This window comes from Borostomias antarcticus, assembly GCF_949987555.1.
Source record: "Borostomias antarcticus genome assembly, contig: scaffold_84, whole genome shotgun sequence".
NCBI classification, from domain to species: domain Eukaryota; kingdom Metazoa; phylum Chordata; class Actinopteri; order Stomiiformes; family Stomiidae; genus Borostomias; species Borostomias antarcticus.
In genome coordinates, this window is record NW_028176215.1 from 685645 (window position 1) to 698949 (window position 13305).

The following is a 13305-nucleotide window of genomic DNA, read 5'->3' on the forward strand; positions in this document are numbered from 1 at the left end:
GCAACCCTTTCTCTCTCAGGCTGACACCGAAAGACTAATGCATACTTTCATCACAAGCAGGCTGGACTACTGCAATGCTCTACTATAAGGCCTACCAAAGAAAGCAATCTCTAAGCTACAAATGATACAGAATGCTGCAGCACGAGTCCTCACTAAGACTAGGCGCAGGGCACACATCACACCAGACTTTAAATCACTACACTGGTTACCTGTCAACTCTAGAATAGACTTTAAAATACTATTACTAGTCTATAAATCTCTCCACAGTCACGCACCAGAAAACATTTCAGACATGCTTGTCAGGTACATGCCCAACAGACCACTCAGATCCTCAGGTACTGAACTCGTAACAGTCCCAAAAGCCAGGACCAAGAAAGACGGAGAGGCAGCTTTTAGTTTCTATGCCCCCAACCTCTGGAACACCCTGCCGGAGTGCCTAAGAAGGGTCGAAACAACAGAGGTCTTCAAGCAAGATCTCAAGACGTACCTTTTTGGCCTAGCCTACAATCACTAGCCAGGACCTTGAGACCCAGAAAGGCAGCCTCAAACCTACCTGTGAATCCTCTGTATACATTGGTGTATATCCTGCTATGCACTCTATGTATATCAAGTTGTGTACAGAAGCTGGTTGCCCTGAAACAGGCTTGTTCTGTTCTGATATCTGTGTTGCTTCAAAGGCTCAGCATGCTACTAACCGTTTTCTGTCTCCCCTAGTGCCTCTCTCTCTCCCTCCAACCTTCTAACCAGGTCCAGTGGATGCCCCACTGTCACCCGCACACCACCCTGAGTCCGATAGATACCCCCGTGTCAGCTGTGGATGTCGTAGTATTTAGTTAACACACACACACACGTACACACATCAGTCCACATCCGGCTTAGGCCTGGACCTGGGCCCAGTCCCCCTTCCCCTCACCCTAACCCGGGTCCGTATGCTTTTCCTACCCCCTCTCTACCCCAACCCCTGCCTCTATCTGGGCCCAGGCACATTCACGCACACACAGACATACACCAGTGTTTGCCATGTCTCTCCTTTTATGTTTTTAGCCTCTCTTACTCTGAAAATGTAATTTAATTTAATTTATTGCTTTATAAATGTTCTTAGCCGGTAGACAAACATACTCCAGGAGCTTGCTCGATTTCCTTGTTGAGAGGGGTCAGGGAAGAATTTGTACAGCTCACTTTTTGCTTCCCTCTGGAATATGTAGGGATGGGATGTATCCCCACCTCCCTTGTTCTCTGTAAAGCGCATTGTGTTGCCTCTGTGTCACGGCACCGCCGCGTCAGCCTCGTCCACCTCCTCAGCCCCCTGACCCCGGCCCGAGCCCCGGTTCTGACGCTGGTCCCCAGCCTGTCCCTGTCTCTCCAGTGCCGGACTCCGTTTCCCCCAGCACCTCCCAGAGCCTGCAGCGGGAACTGCGGCCACGTCTGCGGTCACAAGCCAGACACGCCCCCGATCCACACCTGCCGTGCGTCACCTTGATTGCCTCTCCTCCACACCTCAACGCACCTGGTCCTGATCAGCCAATCAACGCACCTGGTCCTGATCAGCCAATCGCCAGCAGGATAAGAAGCCGGTCCACACAGCCCTCTGTGCCAGATCGTTGACCAACCAACCTAGTGGGTACACGTCTCTAGCTCCCTGCCTCGTCTGTTTTTGAACCTTGCCTTACCCTGTTCTCCCTGTCTTCCCAGTATCCAGTTCCTGCCTGACCCACGCCTGTACAATTACCCTGCTCCTGCCTGACCCACACCTGTACGATTACCCCGCTCCTGCCTGACCCACGCCTGTACAACAACCCTGCTCCTGCCTGACCCACGCCTGTACGACAACCCCGCTCCTGCCTGACCATCGCCTGTACGACTACCACGCTCCTGCCTGACCATCGCCTGTACGACTACCACGTCCCCGCCTGACCCACGCCTGTCTACGGACCACGTTACTGCCTGCCTCTCCCCGGATCTCAATAAACGTGCCTACGGGCTTTCACCCCAATCGTGTCTGCTCTTGGGTCCTCCATCAAAACCCTAACAGAACGATCCGGCCAACATGGACCCAGCGGACAATACAGGCCTCCGGCAGGCCGTCACCTCCCAAGGGATTCTCGTGGGACAACACAGCGTTCTACTCCGGGACGCCGATACAGCGATGCGGGCTCTCAACGCTAATATGCAAGGCCTGTCGGCCCAGGTAACCAAGTCGGAGCAAAGCCTGCACACTATCGCCGCTACCATGCAAACCCTCAGCGAGCAGGTTAGCCAATTGGTCATATCCACGGGCTCCGCAGCCCAGGGGGAGGGCCCTGCACCCGGAGCCCTGGCAGCTAGCCCAGCCCCTGTGACTGCATCCCGACGTGAGCCTAACCTCCCTAGTCCCAAGCCGTATGACGGTGATCTGGCTCGTTGTGGGTCATTTCTAATGCAATGTGACTTCATCTTTATTCACCAGCCTAGCATGTATTCACTGGACGCCGAAAGGATAGCCTTCGTGTCTAGCCTACTTACCGGTCCGCCCCTTAGTTGGTTTGAAGCCACCTGGAAAGCTAACGCGGCTTGTCTCCGGTCTTACGCTGAATTCAGCTTGGAGTTCAGAAAAGTGTTTGATCATCCCGCCCTTGGTCACGACTCAGCCTCACGTTTAATGAACTTCCAACAAGGTAGCCGTAGCGTGGCAGAGTACTCCATAGAGTTCAGGATCCTAGCCGCGGATAGCGGGTGGAACGATACCGCCTTACAGACCGCTTTCCGTGCGGGCCTGTCCGAGACTCTGAAGGACGAGTTAGTCAGGGACACGCCCACTACCCTTGACAGCCTAATCTCCCTGGCTATCAAAATCGATCACCGCCTGAGGGAGCATAGAAAGGAAAGAAGCCGCACATCCGGTTTTCCATCTAGGCTTCCCAGCCAGCGTTCCCCTAACACGCCTTCTCAGCTCTCGCCACGTCATGAAGCGCTCTCCCCTCAGCGCACCACGATGCCACATGCCTCCGCCCCCGAGGACGAGCCCATGCAGTTGGGCGGCGCACGACTCTCCGAGGCTGAACGCACTCGCCGTGTGAGTGAGCGCCTCTGTTTCTACTGCGGTCAACCAGGTCATGGCCGTGCTTCCTGCCCCGCTCGGCCAAAAACCCAAGCCCACCAGTGAGAGTGGGTTCACCGGTGGGCTGTGCCCTGTCACCCACGCCCCCCATGGCCAAGCTAGCGCACGTGGGCTCTCTTTCCAATGGCTCCTCCTGTGTCGATGCCCAGGGGCGGATGCACCTCGACGTCTCCATCACTGTGAACCAACGGCCCATCTCAGTTCTCGCCCTTGTTGACTCAGGTGCCGACGACAATTTCATCGACGCAGAGCTAGTAATCCAGGCGGGTATTGCCACCCTCCCCAGAGAGCCCCCTGTTACCGTGCACGACCTTAGCGGTAGACTCCTAGCCAACATTACGCATGTCACCGAACCCTTGAGCGTGGTCATCTCTGGAAACCATCGCGAGTCCTTGTCCCTATTGGTCATCACGTCCCCCCAGAGTCCCATAGTGCTTGGCCATGCGTGGTTAAAACAACACAATCCCCATATCGACTGGTCCTCTAACCGAGTAGTCAGCTGGAGTTCCTTCTGCCTCAGTACCTGCCTCACATCTGCCCGTCCCCCAGCAGAGGGCGCTGTTGCCCCTATTGAGCCTCCTGACCTGTCCCAGGTGCCCCCCGTCTACCACGACCTTGGAGAGGCCTTCAGTAAGCAACGAGCTCTCTCCCTACCGCCTCATCGCCCCTATGACTGCTCCATAGAGCTCCTCCCTGGGGCCCCTCTGCCCTCAGGCCGTCTGTTCCACCTGTCACGTCCTGAGAGAGAGGCCATGGAAACTTACATCAGGGACTCTCTTGCTTCTGGCATCATCAGGCCATCGTCCTCTGCAGTAGGTGCCGGATTCTTCTTTGTCGGTAAGAAGGATGGTTCCTTACGACCCTGCATTGATTACCGGGCTCTGAACAGCATAACTGTTAAAAACAAGTATCCCCTGCCTCTCCTCGCTTCTGCCTCTGAGCCCCTCCAAGGCGCCACCGTCTTTTCCAAACTGGACCTCAGGAACGCCTACCATCTGGTTCGGATTACAGAAGGAGACGAGTGGAAGACTGCTTTTAACACCCCCCTTGGACATTTCGAGTATCTGGTGATGCCTTTTGGGTTGACCAATGCCCCTGCTGTTTTTCAGGCCCTAGTCAACGACGTCCTCCGGGATCTACTGAACCGTTCTGTCTTTGTCTACCTGGATGACATCCTTGTTTTTTCTCGTTCCCCGGAGGAGCATGTCAAGCACGTCAGGCAGGTTCTCCAAAGACTCCTGGAGAACCAGCTGTTTGTCAAGGCTGAAAAGTGTGAATTTCATGTCCGCTCAGTTCAGTTTCTGGGGTACATCATTGGAGAGGGTCAGGTGAAGGCTACCCCAGAGAAGATCAGGGCAGTGGTCGAGTGGCCCACCCCCACAACCAGAAAGGAGCTACAGAGGTTTCTTGGGTTTGCAAACTTTTACCGACGGTTTATCCATGACTACAGCCGAGTTGCTTCCCCCATGATGGCCCTGACCTCTAGGACCACTCCCTTCTCCTGGACACCCGAGGCAGACGCTGCGTTCAGGGCCTTGAAAGCACTCTTCACCTCTGCCCCGGTGCTTACCCAACCAGACCCCTCACGTCAGTTCGTCGTGGAGGTTGACGCATCGGACACGGGAGTGGGGGCGGTCCTGTCACAGCGATCGGCCTCCAACGACAAGCTCCACCCCTGCGCCTTCTTCTCTCGCCGCCTTGAACCGACGGAACGCAATTACGACGTGGGGAACAAGGAGCTGCTCGCTGTCCAGCTGGCCCTGCAGGAATGGAGACATTGGTTGGAGGGGGCGGAACAACCGTTTATCGTGTGGACAGATCATAAAAACCTGGTTAACCTCCAGAACGCCAAGAGGCTAAACCCCAGGCAGGCCCGGTGGGCGCTGTTCTTCGGGTGCTTCCGGTTTACCATCACCTACGGGCCGGGGTCTCGCAACGTCAAGCGTGATGCGTTGTCATGCCAATTTGCTCCCCCGGAACCGAGTGCCGCAGAGCCTGACACGATCCTACCTCCCTCCTGTGTGGTGGGCGCGGTCACATGGGAGATCGAGGGCGTGGTCAGGGACGCCCAGAGGAGCCAACCGGACCCAGGTAACGGCCCCCCTAACCGACGTTTGTGCCTGATCTAGTCCGTTCCCAGGTCATCCAGTGGGTCCACGCATCCCGGCTTGCCTGTCACCCAGGGGTCAACCGCACCCTGGCTCTGCTTAAGAAGCGTTTTTGGTTGCCCACCATGTCAGCTGACACCCGGGAATACATCCAGGCCTGCACAGTCTGTGCCCAGAGCAAGGCGTCGCACCAACCCTCCTCCGGTCTGCTACGCCCCCTGCCTGTTCCTGGCCGCCCTTGGAGCCACATCGGGCTGGACTTCGTGTGCGGGCTCCCTCTGTCCAATGGTAACACCACCATACTAACTATTATTGACCGGTTTTCTAAGGCCGCCCATTTTGTGCCCCTATCCAAGCTCCCCTCAGCTTCAGAGACCGCGGCTCTCCTGGTGACCCATGTGGTCCGGCTCCACGGCATTCCCGTGGACATTGTCTCGGACCGAGGACCCCAGTTTACGTCCCAAGTGTGGCGGGAGTTCTGCCGGGCTATTGGAGCCACCGTGAGCCTGTCCTCCGGCTACCACCCCCAGACTAACGGGCAGGCTGAACGGGCCAACCAGTTCCTTGGGAATGCGCTGCGCTGTCACCACTCGGAACCCGTCCGCCTGGAGCGACTACTTCTCCTGGGTTGAGTATGCTCACAACTCCCTGTCCAATGCCTCCACTGGTCTGTCCCCTTTTGAATGCTCTCTGGGCTACCAGCCACCATTGTTCCCTGAGCAGGAGGGGGAACTCACCGTGCCCTCAGTCCAGAGCTACATCCGTCGCTGCCGCAGGGTGTGGAGAGAGACCCGAACCGCCCTGCTCCGCTCTGCCCACCGCAGCCGGCGTAACGCGGATCGCCACCGGGTCCCAGCTCCAGCTTACCAACCAGGTCAGAGTGTATGGTTATCCTCCAAGGACATCCCATTGCAAGCATCCTCCCGTAAGCTGACACCCCGGTACCTGGGCCCATACGTCATCGACAGCATAGTCAACCCCTCAGCGATCAGGCTCAAGTTGCCTCCCGCCATGAGGATACATCCGACCTTCCATGTGTCCCGTATCAAGCCTGCCTCTGTCAGCCCACTGTGTCCACCAGGAGACCCGCCACCACCGGTCCGGATCATCGATGACAACCTTGCCTGGACGGTACGGCGCTTGCTGAGGGTCCGTCGGCGGGGCCGGGGACTCCAGTATCTGGTGGACTGGGAGGGTTATGGGCCTGAGGAACGGAGTTGGGTTCATTCTGGACCCGACTCTCATCCGGGATTTCCACCGTGACCATCTTGGCCAGCCCGGTCGGTCGCCAGGAGGCGCCCGTAGAGGGGGGGGGTCCTGTCACGGCACCGCCGCGTCAGCCTCGTCCACCTCCTCAGCCCCCTGACCCCGGCCCGAGCCCCGGTTCTGACGCTGGTCCCCAGCCTGTCCCTGTCTCTCCAGTGCCGGACTCCGTTTCCCCCAGCACCTCCCAGAGCCTGCAGCGGGAACTGCGGGCACGTCTGCGGTCACAAGCCAGACACGCCCCCGATCCACACCTGCCGTGGGTCACCTTGATTGCCTCTCCTCCACACCTCAACGCACCTGGTCCTGATAAGCCAATCAACGCACCTGGTCCTGATCAGCCAATCGCCAGCAGGATAAGAAGCTGGTCCACACAGCCCTCTGTGCCAGATCGTTGACCAACCAACCTAGTGGGTACACGTCTCTAGCTCCCTGCCTCGTCTGTTTTTGAACCTTGCCTTACCCTGTTCTCCCTGTCCCAGTATCTAGTTCCTGCCTGACCCACGCCTGTACGATTACCCTGCTCCTGCCTGAACCACACCTGTACGATTACCCCGCTCCTGCCTGACCCACACCTGTACGACAACCCCGCTCCTGCCTGACCATCGCCTGTACGACTACCACGCTCCTGCCTGACCATCGCCTGTACGACTACCACGTCCCCGCCTGAACCACGCCTGTCTACGGACCACATTACTGCCTGCCTCTCCCCGGATCTCAATAAACGTGCCTACGGGCTTTCACCCCAATCGTGTCTGCTCTTGGGTCCTCCATCAAAACCCTAACACTGGGTATGAAATGCGCTATACAAATACAGCTTTGAATGATTGATTGATTGATACCACTTCATATCACAGCGAGCATACTGTAGCTATACAGCTCTTTACAACACAGGACAGTAGGTCTATACCTAGCTGTACAGCACTTTACAACATACAACAGTAGTCATATACCTACTGTAGCTACTGTATACAAGTACTTTACAATACAGCACAATAGACCTATACCTAGCAGCACATTAGGCCTATATTTAGATATACAGGACTTTCCAATACAGCACGGTAGGCCTAGCTGGATAACACTTTACCAAAAGAATCAAGTATTATTATTATATCTGCCCCAGTCTGACTGAAGTCCTATAAAGCAACTGGTTATTCACCAGATCACTGATGAAGAGGAGGTTCACCCAGGATCTCATATTACCCAGAGCCATCACTGCTAGTCCTCTAATCAACCAGTATCAACACATCATTTATATGACAACTTGGTTAAACAAAGCTCAGAGAGCAATATGTACTCTATTCTGTCTTCAATTGGGGGAGTTTTTGTCAAAGAATGAATACAGAATAATTGTAGAAAATTCTTACTCTAAAGTTTATCCCCATTATGGACTTACTTGTTTTCTCTAAGTCAGTGTGTCAAATCCAGAAGTCACTAGCTACTCTGATGAGGTGGAATGGATCACTGACTGTTTAAGTGTCTGCGTCAGCAACGTCTACTATGACATCATAAAAGCAATGGGAGATGTAACGTGGCGAGGCGCCCTCTAGTGGTCTTGATAGGGCTGTGGAAGTGTTGGAGTCGGACTGATGAGTGCATTTTTGAAATAGGATATCTACATTAGGTAAACACGGGTGTAATTAATAAAAAGGCGAGGTTGCTGCGAGTGGTTGCTAAGCAAAGCGTTCACTAAGTGTAGTCACAAGCACCAACCCCCTCTCCCCCCACCGGGACGGCTCCCTCTCTCCTCCCCGATAGGTAGATTTGGGGAGCGTTCTTTGAGCGCGAAGGACGACCGAGAGGCGAGATTAGCGTTCGTTCAAGTAATAATAAAAAAAAGAGTCCCATAGCCATTGAATTGGTAGTAGGCTATTTTGAGGTTGGTCATTTCTCCGAGTGAGAATTGTGAAGCGTGGCGAGTGAGCGTGAGAATAGGCTGCAATGCGTGTCTGAGACTTGGCAGCTCCGGGTTTCACTGATCTAGCGGTCAGTAAATTCGACCAAATTTCAAGAGGTGGACATCACTGGATTCATCTCGGCATACAGATAATTCAAGAGCAATTGACTCATGTTTACGAAGCACACCAACATAGTGCTCTGATCAGCTGCACTCTCCAGTGAAGTTCTCAAAACGCGACAGATGCCCGGATCCGTAGTAGCCTAGATCTCATTGTATTACAGTAATTTAGCAGACGCGTTTATCCAAAGCAACTAACAATAATTGCATTTAACGTAGGAAAAGCCAATGTAGGCTACTAGCCTACTAGGCTACTTGCCGGAACTCACAAGTGCATCTCCTTTCTAAAACAAGTGACTAAGAGCATAATCTAGTGCTGAAGGCAAAGTGCAAGAATAGCAATCTAAAATACAATAGAGGGATCGTTGTAGTTCTCTCTGTAAAATAACTACAACGTAGACCTAAATTAAAGAAATAAAAAGTAGGCTACCTTTGAGAAACCGCACATTATTGCGGCGGAATTTGATATTGTTAGTAGCCTAGTTTATGGCTTTGTCAATCCATTGATATCGATTTATAATTATTTCAAGTTTTTCTCCCTATGCAAAAGATGGGGCGGTTGTGTGAACCCAACCAGTAGAGAGCGTAGTTTTACGCTTTGGCTCCCTTGAACATAGATGGTGAAGTGGGCTTTCTGGAGCGTACAGGGAACATCCCTACTAACACAATCAGGTTGCAGCAATGTTGCAGAAACGTGCAATTTAGACTTTTGTATGGTCCACTCAACGTCAAGTTAAACGTGCATGCAACGCAAACGCGGTATCTGCACACAAGTTGCTGCAACGTGCAGGTCCAACGTGTCTGCAACGTGCCTGCAATGTGCACACAACGTTGTGATTTCCGCGATGATTTCGATGTATATTGCTGCAACGTTGTATACACGTTTATATATTACTTTGTTACGTTGCTGCAACGTGGTCTACACTTCCGTTGGCTACATTTATAATTTGCATTACAAAACAAATCCGCTCCTTGCACAAGCTCCACTACTTCCTGAAACTCTACAGGCATATTTCTTTACCGTCCTATACTATTGGATAGCAATAGCGATGAATCCGGTGTGCAGCACACCTGATCAATCACTTCCATCCACTAGTATAGGACAGGAAAGAAATACGCCTGTAGAGTCAGGAAGTAGTGGAGCTTGTGCAAAGAGCCTATTAATGTCATAGTCAATGCAGCAAGCAAAATTATGGTACAAAAGTTATGACACAACACCATTCAGTCAAGAACAATTTATTTTATTAAAAAAGTACACAATGTCTGGCCTGCAACATGATAAACAAGTTTAAAAACAAAAAGGATTAAAAAAAAAAAAATACAAAAAGTTATTTACAAAAAAAGTTATTTAAAAAAAGGCAGGCTGTGCTCAGATGGGCTGCGGGTGGGCGTCAGATGGGCTTGGGGGGGGGCTGTGCTCAGATGGGCTGCGGGTGGGCGTCAGATGGGCTGGGGGGGGGGGCTGTGCTCAGATGGGCTGCGGGTGGGCGTCAGATGGGCTGGGGGGGGGGGCTGTGCTCAGATGGGCTGGGGGGCAGCTAGGAAGGGAAGTCTTCCTCATCAGAATGCTGGGGAGTGCTCAGATGGACTGTGCTTGGATGGGCTGTGCTCAGGCGGACTTCTGCAGATACCTAAAGACACAATGAAATGGCCGTAAATACACAACGCACATACATGCACAAAAAAATGGTACACAATCTTTGGAACCATGCAGTGTCACTGGGTAGGAGAAACCAAAAAAAAAGACATCACTTACCCTTCTGCATTTAGCAGGGGCATGTTTCAATGTCTCCTGCAGCTGGGCGGCCACCTACGCCATCGTAGCCTTTGGCATGGAGACCATCACTGCACCTTTAAGTTATCAAGAAAGGTAATGGTTTCAATTCACATCGGTCATGGAACAAAGACGATGTATTAAAAAATATTCAAAATATGAACCATTTCTTACGTGTTAGAACATTGAAGAGTGTCATACTCTTCAGTGGCTTCTTCCCCTTCTTCCCGTGCACACTGTAGGCGCTCCACACCGCATGTGTGGCTACAGCTGACAGCACCCGCCGGACTGTGTCCACCAAGTCTCTGCCACCAATGGCACCTAGGTATTGTGTCTGCAAAACAAAGACAGTCATTTACTGTACCCTTACCTGCACTGCAAAAATAAGACAAAGTTCCGCCCTGCAGACACTCACCATCTTCCTCTGATGTTCCCGGTCCTTCAACCTGGCCACAGAGACCTGCAGCTCCTCGTCCGTTTGGGCAGGGTTCAGTACATCCAGCACTTCTCCCTGGGCTCCAGACTCCACAGGCCGCGTGCTCTGGGCCAGTTCCCTCACAGTCCGTGCAAGCTCACGGAGTTGCTCCCGCATCTCTGAGAACTGCTGATGTACAGACCTCTGGAAATCTAGATAAACACAGATGTGGCTATAAGTACATTGACATAAAACTAAATGAAAGTTGCCTGGCACCTTCGTAATGATCTGTGTGCATAAAGTACCATAATCAATACATTTCAGACATCCTTTTTTCCTCAGAATAATGAGTCATGATCTTCCCCCCACCCCCATCAGTATTTTTTAATAGCTTAAAATGCAAACAGTACCAGTTGTGGACTTTGGGAAAACCCGGACTCTGTGGAGCGCCCAGCCAGGGTTAGGTTCCACACAGCTCTTTATCCGTTGGCTGACTCATTCATTGGCCAGGAACACATCTGCAACTGTGAGTGAAACCATTAGTAGCCGCTTCCCTGTACAATTGAAAAGTAGCACACCAAACACACAAACATGTTCTTACCCCATCCTTTTTGGAGAGCCAGGATACTGGGACAACCGACAGTGTCCTCCCCCAGAAACTCCACACTGCAATAGTCTGCCCAATAAACAAAAAAATATTAAGTTTATAAACACATAAGGACCCTATGGGAAAGTAGGCAGAGGGGAAGAAGCGACTAAAACAAAAATTCAACAAGTCATTACAGCCGATAAGTAATTAGTGACACGCCACTATTCTATTTTTTTGATTCTCTGCCGGCCCAGGACAGATGCGGTCAATGGCGGTCAATCAGTGTGGGAAACATGAAGTTAGTTTAGGCAGTAGCCACTGCAGTGCACAGATTAAATGTATAAGGCCCGTGAATCATACGTTACTACTCGCAGTTTTAACAGGAACGCCTGTTTTTGACTCGTGTACTCCAACAATACACACCCATACTACTAATGTGGCAAACAAAGCTGCCTCCATCTTTGTTTCGAGCTAACGCTATTGTCCATGGTAACCCGCGGTTACCTCGTGGGTGGCATTGTTCTCACTCTCCTACTTTCCAGACAAATGGAAAATATATAAAGCATCTTGGCTTCGCCTTCACCTTTGCCTATGTAAAATTAGCCTAAGATTCGTGATGTCCTCAGAAAGCCTGACACGAGCGAGCTCCCAATGCGAGTCTCAAATTCAGCAGAGTCAAACAAACAAACAATTCACATGTGCAGCGGCCATTTTAGATCAGAACAGCTCAGACCGTTCGCTTGCTTATTTTTCTGCCAATGTTTGCGGCGAACACAAAGCCAGCAGTAACAGAAAAAATGTTTGCAATAGTTTGTCGGAGTATTTTCAATATTGTCTAAACGTTGGTCAAGTTCGGGCCTTGACTTAGCTAGCTAACACTAGGTAGCGTGCTAGCTAGCACTAGCTAACGTTAGCTAGCTAGCATTGGGCTTCCAATTCCTGAACTTAGTTTAGCGTGCAGGTTATGAGTTACTTCTGTTTACTTAAATTATTACCGGTAAGTAAACAAATAAATAGCTAAACCAACAGTCAAATCAATGTAATTTGATGAGGAAAAAAACCCCGAGGTAAACTTACCAGAGATGAAGTGCGCACCACACTGTTTGTTAGTCCCCAATCTGCTCTCTTTATGGCTTTAAACCACAGCTTTCGGCGGTTCCTCTGAAAAGGGGGACATCTCGAGGGGATGCTGAAGAATCTGAGGCCATCATCTTGTTCTTTTCTGTTTGTACAGTTCACAGCACAGCAGCTTTGAGGCATAATTAGCTACACGAAACGGAGCTGCTGTGGCTAGCGAGTTCGTTCCTCGTTCGCTCGTTCCTTTTTCCCAAAGAGGCTGCGTGCGTGCGTGCGTGCGCACCCCGCTGTGACGTAGACGGCGAACCCATCTATAGGGAGGGAAAGTGATCTCATCGCCCCCTAGTGGAAGTGTTCCATAATGCCGAGAGAATGAATGGGATTTCTCGACACGTCTTTTGAAAAATGATATCTTGGTCGACACCGAAACGTTAGTTTTAATTAATGAAAAAGCATTAAATTTATAACAAACAGGGAAATATACAATCAATAACATTTCTAAGATGAGTTATTCACCTCAACATACAGTACAATATGAAGGATATAAGCGAAAATTTAAAAAAAGAACAAAAGACAGGAGCAGTTTGGCAAAGAATCCTGCCTACTTCAACTGTGAACCAAGCAAGCAGTGACGTCACGGGATAGCCCGATTGCAATCCTATTGCTAGCCTAATAGGACTTTAATCCAACGTCACTGCAACGTTATTTAATGACGTTGCAGGGACCCATATTGCCAATGTTTCTGCAACGTTGCAGAAAAGTCTAATTAGACTTAGGAGGGTAAAGTTATTTTCGACCTTAGATGGACGTTGTCACAACATCGCCTGATGGTAACGTTGCAACTTACCTAAGTACAACTTATGTGCAACGTTGCTGCAACCCACTGTGTTAGTAGGGATAGTAGGCTAATGCTGATGATTTCTGTCACGGGCAGCATACACTGCATACCCTCAATCCCCTAATAG

General features: G+C 51.4%; 1 long non-coding RNA gene across 1 annotated transcript; it reads right to left on the reverse strand.

Moving 5' to 3' along the window:
• Window positions 1–11094: 11094 nt before the first annotated feature.
• On the reverse strand, window positions 11095–12456 carry LOC311328691. The gene is made up of 3 exons (XR_014631232.1): window positions 12341–12456; window positions 11276–11350; window positions 11095–11198 (listed from the first exon to the last, which is right to left on the reverse strand). It is a non-coding gene; the product is annotated as an uncharacterized lncRNA (long non-coding RNA).
• Between the last annotated feature and the right edge of the window lie 849 nt (window positions 12457–13305).